Below are 12,357 nucleotides of genomic sequence, written 5' to 3'. Positions count from 1 at the left end.
GCAAGGTCGACTTACTCAAGAGAGTGAGCCGTGACTATAATTAACTCAGCTTTTCACCTAATTGAGTACAATTTGACTGGAAAGGAGGTTTTAACTTCGGAGCAGCAGGCTCTGTGGCTTAGTTGGCTAAAGCGCCTGTCTCGTAAACAGGAGATCCTGGGTTTGAATCCCAGCGGGGCTTGGTGAGGTGTCCACCTTTCCTCCTAAAGTCCTTTGTCCGATATCTTCTTTAATCACAGTATCAAATCCACTGGTTGGAGCTTCTTCTAATTACACCTGCATTCTCAATGACCCTCAGGCTCTCTGCTGATGGTCTATCATATGGTTATACTGTACTGGAATTTAACTACTTAGGTGCTCAAGATCAATTATGAATGGAGATTTCCAGAATAAAATTGGAAAACTTTTTATTCAAAGCATTTACAAATATATTCTGCTGATTTCTCAAACTCCAAGCAATCTTACTTAAGTTATACATAGATGAAAAATGGCTGCAATTTATCGAACACTTACTATGTTGCATTTTTGTGTTTCCTCACGTACCTTTAAATTCCTAAAAACTCACGAAAGTAAGCATTATTATGCATATTTTAGAGATGAGAAAACTGAGAATTGGAGAGAAATGAAGTAACTTGCCCAAATCACAGCTAGGAAATAAATGACCAAATTAGGGTCTAAACCTAATATTTTCCAGTTCAAAGTCATGGTTTAAAATGTCAAATAATCTTATTTATAAAATCAAACAGTATCCAGTATGGTTTAAAATAATAGTTCTTAAAATTGTATGGCACATAAACGCATTAGATTATCTGATGAAAACTTGCCAATGACCACCACCAAAAAGTGCTCCAACAGACATATGGATAAATTTTTTATATTCTTTGAAGGTGTTCACTGATCCCCTTAAACTCTTAGGTGTCCATGAACCACTGAAAAAAAAATCCTTGACTTTCATAAACCAATAAAGTAAATCACAAATGGGTATTAAGGAAACATAGCTGTTATAAGGGCATATTTTACTTCTTGAGTTGATTTTTATGGGACTATTATTCCCTCTCCTAAGCTGACTAAAATTGGGCCATTAGAGGCAAACATCTGGTCGTCAGTGTCATGACTCTGGGCCAGCATATCAGTTTCAAGAAGTTATATTTCTGGATGTGAGATCTCTGAAATGAGTTCTGAAAGAAAATCTGTGTAGACAAACAACTCTTACAGCTGGCCCCAAGCAGCAGAAGATCTACCTTTATCTATTTTAGCTGATAGCTATGAAATATTCATTCATCCCCTCATTCCAAAAATTATGCCTACTCATTCAGCATGTGGAAAGGTGAGCTGAACAAGTCTGGTCTCCACCTCCAAGGAGTTAAGAGCTTAGTGGGAAGGAAGGAGGAGATAGAAATCAATTACATAATCACAGACAGAAATATAATATCATGACTATGATAAATGCTACAAAAAAGAATGACTGAGATTTAGGAGAAGATATATGAGAAATTCTGTTTAATCCGGGAAGTCACAGAGGGGGACACTTGAGTTGCAAAAAAGGGGAAGAATTATGTAGGAAAGAGAGGCAGAGCATATTGTTTACTTTTTGGAAGATAGATTTAAAATGAAAAAGAGTAGATTTTAAGCAAGTTAACCAGAGGTGCAGAAAACATAAATGTAAAAAATAGTAAAAGGGAACTGGCATCAAGTTTTAGGGAGAAAATCACCCCAAATGAGAAAGAACCTATTTCTGCAACTCCAGGGGAAGAATTGCTGACAGTGACTTTTTTTCCAAGACATTTTTAGAGTAAAACTTTGACAGAAATAAAGTAAATGCATCCATTCCTTTTCCTTAATTTTAGATCAATAAGACATAATCCTATCCTTTCTCTCTGTATCTAATGATGATGAATTCACCAATGTTTTAGTGAGAAGGTATTTGTGCTAACAGGGAGTTCTCTTTGAAAATTTTAACTCTCCATTCTGTTTCTTATTGGAAGTTCTTAACTACCAAAATAAGAGAAATTGGAGGTCAACTCTTCTAAGGTTATTTGAACCCCAAGTGGGGTTATGTAAGGAGGCTTAATGGAGCTTTGTAGTCTCCTCATACTCAGCAAAGAACTGAGTTGGTCTCCTTACAGTGCAAACTCAACAGAAAACTCCTAAGATTCTGCACTGGGGCATAGATTAAAAAGTGAAGTGGCTCTCAATTCAATTCAGAGATGTTTTCTTCCCTCTAAAGAAAGCAATATTCATTCAATGGACCAAATTGTTATTGTAAAAAAGCAAAATCTGTATATATGAATGCAGAGAAAAGGCTGGCAATAAAGTGACTGACCATGCACAGAAGAGAAAGGAGCATCGAGTTTTAGATGATAAAGTATCTATCCATTTCCTGGATCTGTCATTAACCAAATGTGGGCTTTTGTTAAGGGATTTGATTATCCTAACTTATATTTTATTCTTCTTTTTCTTTTAACTATTACTTTTAAAGTAATTTTATTTTTACAGAAAAGTTGCAAGAACAGGACAAAGAATTCCTATTTATCATCATTCAAATTTCCCAAATATGAATATTTTATCTCATTTAATTTATTATATATGTATATATATAAATCATTGAGAGTAAATTGCAGACATGATGATCCTTTACCTTTACCTACTTCAGTGTATGTTTCCTAATAATAGTATTCTCTAATATAACCACAGTACCAAAATCAGAAATTAACATTGATATCGTACTGTTATCTAATATACAGGCCTTATTCAGACTTTGCTAACTGTCCCAGTAAGGTCCTTTAAATTTTTTAAAATTTTGTTTTGGCAAAAACACAACATGAAATTCCTTCCTTCCTTCCTTTCTTCCTTCCTTCCTTCCTTCCTTCCTTCCTTCCTTCCTTCCATCTTTCCATTCTTTCTTTCTAACTTGAAGTATAAAGCTATAAATGGTACTATAATTTATCAGATTGAATTCAAAATAAGTGCCTATTGGCTAACGGGAGAGTTTTGGGACAAGATATTAAATTCTCTTGTCCAAAATATTTTAAGTCAAAATAAATGGCACTTGCATTTCTTTTTAGATTGAAACACAGACACCACACACACCCAATTACATATTTCACTGCACGTTAATATATTCAACAATCAAGGTTGCCTTACATAAGTTCCACCTTCATCCAAATTGTTGATTAGATAAGTAAAAATAAACTATTTTATATATTTTTAATTGGTTTCCTTTGGAAATTGATTTGTAGAAGCTTCTTATTTATTTTTAATAACAATTTTCATCATATGTAGCTTATATAAATATAAACGGTTTATCAGTTTGTCAAAAGGTCACATTAAATTTGACCTAGGCAAGTGAACCAATATTTTTATTTATGTAGTGGTTTCTTTGTGTGTCTTAAGTAGACCTTCCCTATGCTAAGTTCAACAACTTTAACTGTAATCTTATTTTATTGAAAGACCAGCTTCTGTTTCCTAACCTCGTAACCTCACAATACCTATTTTTAGCTTCTATATTCAAAATGTTAAATAAATCGCGATTGTTCAATCTTAACATGTAAAAGGCTAATTTAATCCTTGCTCAAGAAAGGGAGGATTGCGAGATTGGAACCAAGATGGCAGAGTAGAAGGACGTGCTCTCACTCCCTCTTGCAAGAACACCAGAATCACAACTAGCTACTGGAAAATCATCGACAGGAGGACACTGGAACTCACCAAATAAGATACCCCACATCCAAAGACAAAGGAGAAACTACAATGAGATGGTAGGAGGGGTGCAATCACAGTGAAATCAAATCCCATAACTGCTGGGTTGGTGACTCATAGACTGGAAAACACTTATACCACAGAAGTCCACCCACTGGAGTGAAGGATCTGAGCCCTACGTCAGGCTTCCCAACCTGGGGGTCCGGCAACGGGAGGAGGAATTCCTAGAGAATCAGACTTTGAAGGCTACTGGGATTTGATTGCAGGACTTTGACAGAACTGGGGGAAACAGAGACTCCACTCTTGGAGGGCACACACAAAGTAGTGTGCGCATTGGGACCCAGGGGAAGGAGCAGTGACCCCATAAGAGACTGAACCAGACCTACCTGCTAGTGTTGGAGGGTCTGCTGCAGAGGCAGGGGGTGGCTGTGGCTCATCATGAGGACAAGGACACTGGCAACAGAAGTTCTGGGAAGTACTCCTTGGCCTGAGCCCTCTCAGAGTCTGCCATTAGCTCCACCAAAGAGCCCAGGTAGGCTCCAGTGTTGGGTTGCCTCAGGCCAAACAACCAACAGGGAGGGAACCCAGCCTGCCCATCAGCTGTCAAGCGGATTAAAGTTTTACTGAGCTCTGCCCACCAGAGCAACAGTCAGCTCTACCCACCACCAGTCTCTCCCATCAGGAAACTTGCATAAGCGTCTTAGATAGCCTCATCCACCAGAGGGCAGACAGCAGAAGCAAGAAGAACTAAAATCCTGCAGCCTGTGGAACAAAACCCACATTCACAGAAAGAGAGACAAGATGAAAAGGCAGAGGGCTGTGTACCAGATGAAGGAACAAGATAAAACCCCAGAAAAACAACTAAATGAAGTGGAGATAGGCAACCTTCCAGAGAAAGAATTCAGAATAATGATAGTGAAGATAATCCAGGACCTCGGAAAAAGAATGGAGGCAAAGATCGAGAAGATGCAAGAAATGTTTAACAAAGACCTAGAAGAATTAAAGAACAAACAAACAGAGATGAACAATACAATAACTGAAATGAAAACTACACTAGAAGGAATCAATAGCAGAATAACTGAGGCAGAAGAACGGATAAATGACCTGGAAGACAGAATGGTGGAATCCACTGCTGCAGAACAGAATAAAGAAAAAAGAATGAAAAGAAATGAAGACAGCCTATGAGACCTCTGGGACAACATTAAACGCAACAACATTCGCATTATAGGGGTCCCAGAAGGAGAAGAGAGGGAGAAAGGACCCAAGAAAATATTTGAAGAGATTATAGTCGAAAACTTCCCTAACATGGGACATAACCACCCAAGTCCAGGAAGCACAGAGAGTCCCATACAGGATAAACCCAAGGAGAAACACGCCGAGACAGATAGTAATCAAACTGGCAAAAATTAAAGACAAAGAAAAATTATTGAAAGCAGCAAGGGAAAAATGACAAATAACATACAAGGGAACTCCCATAAGGTTAACAGCTGATTTCTCAGCAGAAACTCTACAAGCCAGAAGGGAGTGGCATGATATACTTAAAGTGATGAAAGGGAAGAACCTACAACCAAGATTACTCTACCCAGCAAGGATCTCATTCAGATTCGATGGAGAAATCAAAAGCTTTATAGAGAAGCAAAAGCTAAGAGAATTCAGCAATTCGATGGAGAAATCAAAAGCTTTACAGACAAGCAAAAGCTAAGAGAATTCAGCACCACAAAACCAGCTCTACAACAAATGCTAAAGGAAATTCTCTAAGTGGGAAACACAAGAGAAGAAAAGGACCTGCAAAAACAAACCCAAAACAATTAAGAAAATGGTCATAGGAACATACATATCGATAATTACCTTAAACGTGAATGGATTAAATGCTCCAACCAAAAGACAAAGGCTTGCTGAATGGATACAAAAACAAGACCTATATATATGCTGTCTACAAGAGACCCACTTCAGACCTAGGGACACATACAGACTGAAAGTGAGGGGATGGAAAAAGATATTCCATGCAAATGGAAATCAAAAGAAAGCTGGAGTAGCAATACTCATATCAGATAAAATAAACTTTAAGATAAAGAATGTTACAAGAGACAAGGAAGGACACTACATAATGATCAAGGGATCAATCCAAGAAGAAGATATAACAATTATAAATATATATGCACCCAATATAGGAACACCTCAATACATAAGGCAACTGCTAACAGCTATAAAAGAGGAAATTGACAGTAACACAATCATAGTGGGGGACTTTAACACCTCACTTACACCAATAGACAGATCATCCAAAATGAAAATAAATAAGGAAACAGAAGCTTTAAATGACACAATAGAGCAGATAGATTTAATTGATATTTATAGGACATTCCATCCAAAAACAGCAGATTACACGTTCTTCTCAAGTGCGCACGGAACATTCTCCAGGATAGATCACATCTTGGGTCACAAATCAAGCCTCAGTAAATTTAAGAAAATTGAAATCATATCAAGCATCTTTTCTGACCACAATGCTATGAGATTAGAAATGAATTATAGGGAAAAAACCGTAAAAAACACAAACACATGGAGGCTAAACAATACGTTACTAAATAACCAAGAGATCACTGAAGAAATCAAAGAGGAAATCAAAAAATACCTAGAGACAAATGACAATGAAAACACCACGATCCAGAACCTATGGGATGCAGCAAAAGCAGTTCTAAGAGGGAAGTTTATAGCTATACAAGCCTACCTCAAGAAACAAGAAAACTCTCAAATAAACAATCTAACCTTACACCTAAAGGAACTAGAGAAAGAAGAACAAACAAAACCCAAAGTTAGGAGAAGGAAAGAAATCATAAAGATCAGAGCAGAAATAACTGAAATAGAAACAAAGAAAACAATAGCAAAGATCGATAAAACTAAAAGCTGGTTCCTTAAGAAGATAAACAAAATTGATAAACCATTAGCCAGACTCATCAAGAAAAAGAGGGAGAGGACTCAAATCAATAAAATTAGAAATGAAAAAGGAGAAGTTACAACAGACACTGCAGAAATACAAAGCATCCTAAGAGACTACTACAAGCAACTCTATGGCAATAAAATGGAAAACCTGGAAGAAATGGATAAATTCTTAGGAACGTATAACCTTCCAAGACTGAACCAGGAAGAAATAGAAAATATGAACAGACCGATCTCAAGTAATGAAATTGAAACTGTGATTAAAAATCTTCCAGCAAACAAAAGTCCAGGACCAGATGGCTTCACAGGTGAATTCTATCAAACATTTAGAGAAGAGGTAACACCCATCCTTCTCAAACTCTTCCAAAAAATTGCAGAGGAAAGAACACTCCCAAATCATTCTATGAGGCCACCATCACCCTGATACCAACACTAGACAAAGATACTACAAAAAAAGAAAATTACAGACCAATATCACTGATGAATATAGATGCAAAAATCCTCAACAAAATACTAGCAAATAGAATCCAACAACATGTTAAAAGGATCATACACCACGATCAAGTGGGATTTATCCCAGGGATGCAAGGATTCTTCAATATACACAAATCAATCAATGTGATACACCATATTAACAAATTGAAGAAGAAAAACCATATGATCATCTCAATAGATGCAGAAAAAGCTTTTGACAAAATTCAACACCCATTTATGACAAAAACTCTCCAGGAAATGAGCATAGAGGGAACTTTCCTCAACATAATAAAGGCCATATATGACAAATCCACAGAAACATCATTCTCAATGGTGAAAAACTGAAAGCATTTCCTCTAAGATCAGGAACAAGACAAGGATGTCTTGCCACTATCATTCAACATAGTTTTGGAAGTCCTAGCCATGGCAATCAGAGAAGAAAAAGGAATACAAATTGGAAAAGAAGAAGTAAAACTGTCACTGTTTGCAGATGACATGATACTATACATAGAGAATCCTAAAGATGCCACCAGAAAATTACTAGAGCTAATCAATGAATCTGGTAAAGTTGCAGGATACAAAATTAATGTACAGAAATCTCTTGCATTCCTATACACTAATGATGAAAAATCTGAAAGAGAAATTAAGGAAACACTCCCATTTACCATTGCAACAAAAATAATAAAATACCTAGGAATAAACCTACCTAGGGAGACAAAAGACCTGTATGCAGAAAACTATAAGACACTGATGAAAGAAATTAAAGATGATACCAACAGATGGAGAGATATACCATGTTCTTGGATTGGAAGAATCAATATTGTGAAAATGACTATACTACCCAAAGCAATCTACAGATTCAATGCAATCCCTATCAAATTACCAATGGCATTTTTTACGGAATAGAAGAAAAAATCTTAAAATTTGTATGGAGACACAAAAGACCCCGAATAGCCAAAGCAGTCTTGAGGGAAAAAAACAGAGCTGGAGGAATCAGACTCCCTGAATTCAGACTATACTATAAAGCTACAGTAATCAAAACAATATGGTACTGGCACAAAAACAGAAACATAGATCAATGGAACAAGATAGAAAGCCCAGAGATAAACCCACGCACCTATGGTCAACTAATCTATGACAAAGGAGGCAAGGATATACAATGGAGAAAAGACAGTCTCTTCAATCAGTGGTGCTGGGAAAACTGGACAGCTGCACGTAAAAGAATGAAATTAGAACACTCCCTAACACCATACACAAAAATAAACTGAAAATGGATTAAAGACCTAAATGTAAGACTGGACACTATAAAACTCTTAGAGGAAAACATAGGAAGAACACTTTTTGACATAAATCACAGCAAGGTCGTTTTTGATCCACCTCCTAGAGTAATGAAATAAAAACAAAAATAAACAAATGTGACCTAATGAAACTTCAAAGCTTTTGCACAGCAAAGGAAACCATAAACAAGATGAAAAGACAACCCTCAGAATGGGAGAAAATATTTGCTAACAAATCAACGGACAAAGGATTAATCTCCAAAATATATAAACAGCTCATGCAGCTCAATATTAAAAAAAAATGGGCAGAAGACCTAAATAGACATTTCTCCAAAGAAGACATACAGATGGCCAAGAAGCACATGAAAAGCTGCTCAACATCACTCATTATTAGAGAAATGCAAATCAAAACTACAATGAGGTATCACCTCACATCAGTTAGAATGGGCATCATCAGAAAATCTACAAACAACAAATGCTGGAGAGGGTTTGGAGAAAAGGGAACCCTCTTGCACTGTTGGTGGGAATGTAAATTGAAACAGCCACTGTGGAGAACAGTATGGAGGTTCCTTAAAAAACTAAAACTAGAATTACCATATGACCCAGCAATCCCACTACTGGGCATATACCCAGAGAAAACCATAATTCAAAAAGCCCCATGCACCCCAATGTTCATTGCAGCACTGTTTACAATAGCCAGGTCATGGAAGCAACCTAAATGCTCATCAACAGAGGAATGGATAAAGAAGATGTGGTACATATATACAGTGGAATATTATTCAGCCATAAAAAGGAATGATATTGGGTCATTTGTAGAGATGTGATAGATCTAGAGACTGTCATACAGAGTGAAGTAAGTCAGACAGAGAAAAACAAATATCGTATATTAACGCATATATGTGAAACCTAGAAAAATGGTACAGATGAACCGGTTTGCAGGGCAGAAATAGAGACACAGATGTAGAGAACAAACGTATGGACCCCAAGGTGGTAAAGCTGTGGGGGTTGGGGGTGGTGGTGTGATGAATTGGGAGATTGGGATTGACATGTATACAGTGATGTTTATAAAATTGATGACTAATAAGAACCTGCTGTATAAAAAAATAAATAAAATAAAATTCAAAAATTAAAATAAATAAATAAATAAATAAATAAGAAATAAAAAAGAAAGGGACGATTTCAAATAGAAATACAGGCTTTCACCAAACAAAGCAAGAGATAGAGTTATTATAGGATTTGTTAGGTGGGGTGGAGTTTAATTTAATTTAGTTTAATTTAATTTAACTTAAATGAAACAGCGTTTTAGAGAATCAAAGCAAAGAAGGGCTATGTATAAAGTGGCTGTATCATGCATTGCATGAGAATTGGAATCATATCCTGTTTTCTTAAAACTACAGTGTTAAGATAAATACTAGAAGATATTTCTGAAAACCCTTACCGAAACTCTGGAAATTGTGGGAAATCAAATCTGAGTTTCTATGTCAAAGTCATAGTCAAAGTTTTAGTCAAGGCCAAAGTATTTTGAGGCACGTGGCTCAGATAATCTAGGCAATAGTGGGATGTTCCATTCCTACTGATACGATTTCCGAGAACAAATTTTCTCAGCCTATGTTTTTAGAGAAAACTGTTTCTTAGCCTATATCCTTGATGACAATTGATAGCAGCAGCTTTTTCTCATTTACACAAAGAACAAAGGAAAAGCTAGTAAAAATTCTTCCCCCTCTTTGCATACATTTCTAACCAAGTCTTTCCTCTTACCTGAAGACTGTTCTTTGCCTATGATTCTGCTAGTCACATTCTTAGCTTCAGGCAGCCAATTTATTAGAAATTAGTCATATTTTTACCCACTCATACCAGTAGTGTACTTTGTATTCAGCAGTTGATTTCAAATATGATCTCTTCTAAAATAGAAGGAATGAGAAATAAAATATTTGTTTATGACCTAGTGAGATAGAAACACTTGTGACAAAGGTCAAAGAATTGTTGAAAAAAACAGAAAAACAAAAACAAAGGGTAGGAGTGGAAACCAACCTATCCATTGTCTCAGCCTAATCTCTCTTAACCCTACCATTTCTCCCCTCCTCCCAAAGAGGGTTATAGCATCAGAGTCTGATGGGGTCTTGGCAATCGAAGCAAGTTATATTTTTTTTTTCAGCAGCGTATTGTTTAAACTTTAAATGCTCAGAAATATCTAAAGTGCTGAAAACCAGCTATATCTGTTTAATACAGATCCAACATTCTAGGATGCTGCCAAGAGAGTACTAAGAAGCTGGAGACGCTGGGGATCGAACCCAGGACCTCATACATGCAAAGCATGCGCTCTACCACTGAGCTACATCCCCAAGCCTATATAGCTAATGTGGCCCCGGAATAGTTTTCTTTATGAATACATGGTCAATTTTCCCCTAAAGTATATTTTGTTTACTTTGTTGTGCAAGAATCGTATGAATTTTAGAGGCCTTGAATGTCAGAAAGAAGATGTGTTTTGTAAATCAATGTCACTAAAGCCTTCAGATTCTCTTGCACCTGACTAGGCCCAGCTGAGAACAAGAAGTTGTAAAATTAGCTTTTATCCCAGTAGGACCATGAACATACGTCATTCAGATCAAGAGTCTTTTGGAAAGGCTGGCATCAAAACAAAACAAAACAAAACAACAACAACAACAAAAACAAAACATAGATGACTACAACACACCACTGGGAAATTTCATGATGTAGTCTATACATCTATGGGATGTAGTAAAAGCTGTTCTAAGAGGGAAGTTTATAGCAATACAATCTTACCTCAAGAAACAAGAAAAATCTCAAATAAACAATCTAACCTTACACCTAAAGGAACTAGAGAAGGAAGAACAAACAAAAAAGAAATAGAAGCCATTCTTTGATGAAAATAAAAATTTAAATAAATTTAATATACAATATAAAGCATATTATATATATAAAGTATTAAATTTTTAGCTTTTTGTTTTGGGCATTTTAAAACAAAGTAGAAATCATACTATAATGAATACCTATGTACCTACCACCCAACTTCGGCATTTATCATAGTTTTGTTGTGCTTGTTTGTTTCTTTTTGTGCTTTTTTTTCCCCTCCTGGAATAAAAATCAAGTTCCAGATATTAGTCTCAACCATAAATATTTTCCCATGTATAACTAATAGTTATAAACTTTCTTTTTTAACACTGCCACAATAACATCACAACCAGCAAAAATAATAAACCTTCTTAATATAATCAAATCCTCAGTATGTGTTTGATTGTTTCTTTTTCCAATTACCTTGTTTGAATCAGGATCCAAATATGTTGCATTTATTTATTATTCTCCTTACATGTCATTTAATCTGTATCAGTTCCACTTCCCTTTATCCCCCATGCCATTTCTTTCTTGAGTTTCAGTTTGTCCAGGAGAATGTCCCACATTCTGGATTTGACTGATTGCATTTTTGTGATGTTATTAAACATATTCCTATATTCCCAATATTTACTGTAAACAGATGGTTCCATCTATTAGACTAGACAAAGCACTAATTTTTTAGTACAAGTATTTCATTGGTGGTCCCGGGCATGTTCTGTTTCACTGTGTCGAGAGGCACATGTTGTGTAGCAGTCTCACTTTTAGAGAGAAATTGATCGGGTATGTCAGCCTGCTCCATCTGTTCTAGAGCTCCCCCATCCAATTTCACTTCATGGTTGTAGCAACCACTGATGATTGTGACCAGGATGCATTATAGCAATATCAGTTGCAAAATGTTGACTCTATTTTATCATTCCTCCTGCATGTATTAGCTGTCATTCTTCTACAGAAAAAAATTTTCCCTCATCAACTGTATGTTTATCCTGACATACATTCTGTATGAGAGGTAGTATAAATACTTGATTCTTTTCCTTCATTTGTCAACTTTCAAAATAATGAATCAATAACCAAAAACCTCCAAAGTCTGGATGTAGGAAGACTTGTGTGTGTGTGTGTGTGT

General features: G+C 36.1%; 2 non-coding genes across 2 annotated transcripts; one reads left to right on the top strand and one right to left on the bottom strand.

Annotated features, from left to right (window-relative positions):
* The first annotated feature begins 107 nt into the window (after positions 1-107).
* Positions 108-181, top strand: TRNAT-CGU (transfer RNA threonine (anticodon CGU)). Its single transcript has one exon. It is a non-coding gene; the product is annotated as a tRNA-Thr (tRNA).
* A 10,473-nt stretch (positions 182-10,654) lies between these two features.
* On the bottom strand, positions 10,655-10,726 carry TRNAA-UGC (transfer RNA alanine (anticodon UGC)). Its single transcript has one exon. It is a non-coding gene; the product is annotated as a tRNA-Ala (tRNA).
* Between the last annotated feature and the right edge of the window lie 1,631 nt (positions 10,727-12,357).

This window comes from Balaenoptera ricei, chromosome 11, assembly GCF_028023285.1.
Source record: "Balaenoptera ricei isolate mBalRic1 chromosome 11, mBalRic1.hap2, whole genome shotgun sequence".
In the NCBI taxonomy this organism is placed as follows: Eukaryota; Metazoa; Chordata; class Mammalia; order Artiodactyla; family Balaenopteridae; genus Balaenoptera; species Balaenoptera ricei.
The sequence above is the reverse complement of the archived record's forward strand: the minus strand, read 5'-3'. Positions and strand labels throughout refer to the sequence as shown.